This window comes from Panthera pardus, unplaced genomic scaffold, assembly GCF_024362965.1.
Source record: "Panthera pardus isolate Hobbes unplaced genomic scaffold, ASM2436296v1 HiC_scaffold_21, whole genome shotgun sequence".
NCBI classification, from domain to species: Eukaryota; Metazoa; Chordata; class Mammalia; order Carnivora; family Felidae; genus Panthera; species Panthera pardus.
In genome coordinates, this window is record NW_026526777.1 from 19,692,769 (window position 1) to 19,698,016 (window position 5,248).

At 34.8% G+C, this 5,248-nt stretch overlaps 1 pseudogene; it reads right to left on the minus strand.

Moving 5' to 3' along the window:
• Positions 1 to 4,758: 4,758 nt before the first annotated feature.
• Positions 4,759 to 4,891, minus strand: LOC128778946 (U2 spliceosomal RNA; annotated as a pseudogene).
• Positions 4,892 to 5,248: the final 357 nt, after the last annotated feature.

Here is a 5,248-nt window from a genome sequence, read left to right on the forward strand (position 1 = left end):
AGATGGTCAATTGATTTCGAAAAGATTCACCAAAGTAATTCAAAATGGAAATGACTGTCTTTCAACAATTGATTCCAAGACAGCTAGGTATCTGAATGGGGAAAAAAAAATAGACACATATACATACATAGAGAAAGAGAACCCATTCTCCCATTATAATGACAATTAGTTTAAAATATATATTTAAGTGTAAAAGGTGAAACTAAAAACTTCCAGAAGTAAACAATTAGAGAAGAGAAAATTTTGTAGACAGGACTCAGAAAGCAATAAATATTAAATGATGATAAACTGGACTTCTTCAAAACTGATACCACTATTCAAAAGGAGATCTCAAGAAAAGAAGAAGGCAAAATACAGTCTATGAGAAAATATTTACAATATACAAATGACTTGTATTCTTAATTTTATAAAGAACTATTACAAAAGAGTAGTAAGACAAGTCAATATTAAATAGGCAAGAGATTTCAAAAGACATTAAAAAAGAAGTTATCTGAATGGCAAATAAGCACATGAAAAATTGTTCAATATGAACAGCCAATTAAAACCGTGATGGAATATCATTTCACAATCAGTACCATAGCTAGAATTCACATCATTGGCATTTCCAAGTGATAATGAAGATACGGGTCAACTTGAAATTTCACGCACTGCTGCCTAGAATGGTGCCACCTCTTTGGAAAAGAAGTTGGAAGTTTCTTATAATGTTAACCATACACTTATAATATGACTGAGCAATTCCACTCCCTGTATTTATTGAGGTATAATGAAAACATATGCTTATAGGAAGATATGTACGTGAATGTTCATAGCAGCTATTACAAAAAAATCATATCCAAAAGCAAAACAACACAAGGGTCAACCAGAAGGTGAATGAATGAACAAATTGAGGCATATTGATAAAATGAAATACCACTCCACAATAAAAGTAACTACTGATTCCTTCATCCACATAGATTGATTTAACAGACAAATTGCTGGTAGAAATAACCTAATGCAATAGGATGTTGGGAGACAATTCTTCATGGGTTTCTTGTGTTCCTGCACTTGTGAGTAGGAAACATCTTCTGTTTTGAACTATTTTTTAAGGATGTCTACAGACCAAATAGTCTTGAAAGACAGCTTTAGAGTCTCCCATCAGGACAGAAGATAGATTTGTTTTCTGATCATAAAAACAAACAACAACGACACAAAACCCAACCAAACAAAAACAAAACTTCTGAAGCAAAGTTTGGCCAAACTTACCATTAGCCCTGTTTTAAGGTCTAAAGTTTCCTAGGCTCTGGATTCCTGAACTGTGACGCAGACCTACTAAAGCACGCTCAGCATTTACCTCTGCTGCTGTCTACATTCTTCTGTGGTTAGCCTGGCTTGGACTTTCTGGAGGTTTTCATTCCCTTTTTCTTAGGCGTTTTCTGTGACTTCTCCATCGTCTTCAAATCTTTCATCTCATCTGTACCTCGAGAGGTTCATTCCCTACAGGCTTGACCCTTCTCTAGCTGTAGACTGCTGCCCTAGTTACCTGTTACTTGAGACTTACTAGGTTTCTGGTTTAAGGTATGGAAGGGGTTGGATTGTTCTCTGTTGTTCCCATTTACCCTCTGAGGCAAGGTGTCCCTGATTATATGTCCAATGAGGATTTAGGGATTCTGCCTTCCTCCAGTGGGTCAAAAATGTTTTGTTTGTTTATTTGTTTTGCCACTCTCCTGTAAGTAGGAAGATCTCTCCACTCCTTCTTCACCCCACTCCTACCCTACCAGCTGGAGTCTACCTTTACCTGTGCCCAAGGCAACAAGTTTTTCTGCCCTTCACTGAATGCCTTAAGGCTTTTGTTTCTAGGAGAAATATATTTACAATATATTGGAGATCACATCCTTTGGGAATATTTAAACTTAGCTTAACAACTGTGCATGCCAAACTAAGAAAGTGATAAAGGCACATAAATTACAAAATTATTTTAAGAGTATATGACTAAAAATGTTAAAGGTCCCTATAGTAAGACACCAAATCTTTCCTACTATCATCCCCATTGCCACGGAAAAGAAAAGAAAATGGAAATATACACTTTAAAGTTTCCATCAGTAGATACATTGTTAGACCTACGCAGAAGCCAAGAAAGTATAAAGAGGCAAAGGAGGCAGAGGCTTAGATTCTGGATAAATTTGTTATTAGAGCCAGCTGATTAAGAGTTTCACCATACTTAACTTGTATTACACTCAACAAATGCTGCTGTTTTAAATAAATACAATTAGGAATATTGTACTACCTGACCTTCTCTGAGCACTTTCCTACAAGGACTGTTCCAAGGACTAGAGGTTATGGAATTCATCCTCTTCCTGTTTGTAAATTCAGTTGACATTTCGTGGATTTTGGGTGCCTGCTGAATCAATTTCCCTTTCTATGTGTTATGCTATTTCCCAGTAAAGTCAACAAGTATACTGAGTAAAAGTAAAGAGGAAACCATCAGTAATTTTATTAAGTGGTACTGAGATCAAGGAAAGTAAATTTAAATACTAATATACCTTTGCAATTATAGGAGAAAAATCTAAAAAAAAATTAGAAAAATGTTAGAAGAAATCTAGTAATTGACTAATTTAGAATTCCCACCTATGTGGTTCACTCATTCATCCAGAGTACCCCATTACATTATCAGAGTATTGTTTATCAAGAGCTCTCAACATCTGGACTCAGGATACCATGTGATTTTTCCTGTATTAATTGTTTTACAATAAAAGATTAATGTATCATTTTAATACTTGACTGGTTAGTTCACTTATTGGTTTTATTTGTGATCCTATAGCATTAATCTTTCCTATTTGGATAGAATTTCCCATTGTGTATATGATCTTGTGCTGCCTTTTGCTCTCTCCTACTATGGGAAGGAAAAAAATCCCTCTCCATTCAAACCCTGGCAGCCAGTGTGCAGGCAAGTTACCTACAATTAGTTCAATCTGATACTCCAGCTGGGACATTTTTACTTGAGCATGTGATACAAGAAGCAGGGACATTTGGAGGACTTGACATCACAGCAGTAAGGATGATCGTGGCATTCAGAATAGAAACGGAAGTGTCCTGACTAGACCATTGTCGCTCAAGTAGATCTTTGACTTTAGTTTCTGCTAAGGAAAGTCCTGGAGCTCTACACAGGTCATTCCTTTCCAAGGTGATGTCTAGCCCTCCAGTTAAGTATATGTACTGTCCAGTTACCTAAGCTGATTAAAATAAAACAACACTTAGTGCTTCACAGCTAAATATAGATTTCATAAGACATAAGCAAATTCCTTTCCACAGCCTGTCCTATGACTTATGAATAATTGTAAGGAGTATCTGATAATGCAAAATTGAAATTACAACCACCCTTACATTAGTTAATATTAATTAACTTAATTATTAATATTAACTATTGGAAATTAATTTAACTTAATTTAATAAACCTGACTCCATATATTGTCCTCACTGTTGTTCTGATTAAGCTTCATATGAAATTTTTTTTGAGGACATTAATGGAAAAATCCCTATGTTGAATTATGATAGCCATGAGAAGTGTTCATACTATGAAGGGCACTTGAAAACTGATTTCTTCATGGAGCAACATAATCTTAACCTCCATTTCATTTTCATCCTAAATGGTTAGCAAAATTGCCCTGTCTATTTAAGGGTTTTGCTTTCTCACTCTCTGCCAAGAGTTTAGAGTTACATTCATGCCAGTAAATGTGCCCTTGACATGTTTCTTTAGTTGTAAGATACAGTATTCTTATGCTTACAAAATAAAGTGTGTATGAACTGTAGTAAGTAGGAAAAAACATGAAATTCTATCTAAATGCACTGTAGAGCTTAAAGTCTTAAAAGATTTCTTAAAATATGATTTTCATATTTGTTTTGATTGTTCACATCTGGAATTTATATTTGATTTAGTCATATGGAATTTCTCTCCTTTCCAATTATTGTTCTCTTCATTTAATATTATCTGTCCAAGTTCATCAAAATAGAGTTTCATCTTGCCCTCAGTTGATTTGATCTATTTTCTAATATATTATTCTGTCTTAAACAGTTTCTGAGAGGTTTTCGTGCATGGCTTAGCAATTTTCTAATGACTAATATCCATCTTCTTACAGTTTCTACCCTTAGTCCAGATTCTGTGCCACTAACAATATATTTCCTCTTTCATTTGAGGTACTACCACATATTTGAACATAAACAAGGATAGAGCTCTTCTCATTTCAGTTAAATGCCCTTTCTTCAGAGAATATTTTTATATATTGTTCGTTACTTTGTTTATTATTAATTTTGTGAAGATTATCATTAGAGATTTTCCATTCCCAGAAATAGAAATGATGCCTCATTATATATGAAAAAAATTACTATTGACCATATTTTGAGCATCATACTTGCACTGGTCCACTTCTTGGTATGGCAACTTTAATGTAGAAACAACAACAACAAAAAAAACTTCCCTCCTCATAAATAAGCAACTCCACAAGGTATAATTAAACATGGCTCAGTTTATGTCTTAATTTCACCTTTCTTTCTTATCTCTATTTAAATACAAATTGTGGCTTCATGTTTATTTCTGTTACGGTTAATTTTAATAGGTTCAAGTTTTAGTCTTTAATTATTGACTGACCTTGGACAAATTTATTAATCACCGTGGGTCTCCATTCTTTTACTGGTTACACGATGTTGGTAAACTTCTCTGACTTAACTTATTCATTTGCACTGAGGATTATATACTTCAAGATTTGTTTTTTTGTCCAGGAATGAAAGAAATGCCATATTGCAGTGCTTGCCATATTACCTAACATATTTTAATTATCCAATATATATTTCCTGCTGTATATTAAATGGATAAGAACAGATACTACACTTCATCTTAGCCAAAAGGCCGAGAAGCGATATTTCCTGTTGTATAAAAACATGGTTTCTGTTTGTTTTTTGTTTTTTGTTTGAGAGAGATAGAGATAGAGAATGGGGGAGTGGGACAGAGAGGAGGAGTGCAGAGACAGCGAGAGAATCCCAAGAACACTCAGCTATCAGCAGGGAGCCCGATGTGGGGTTCAAACCCATGAACCGTGAGATCATGACATGAGCTGAAATTAAGAGTCAGACACTTAATCAACTGAGACACCCAAGCGCCCCCCAAAATATGTGCTTTTTAAAATATCTATTTAGGGCACCCAGGTGGCTCAGTCAGTTAAGTGACCAACTCTTGATTTGGGCTCAGTTCATAATCTTAGGGTTTATGGGTTTGAGT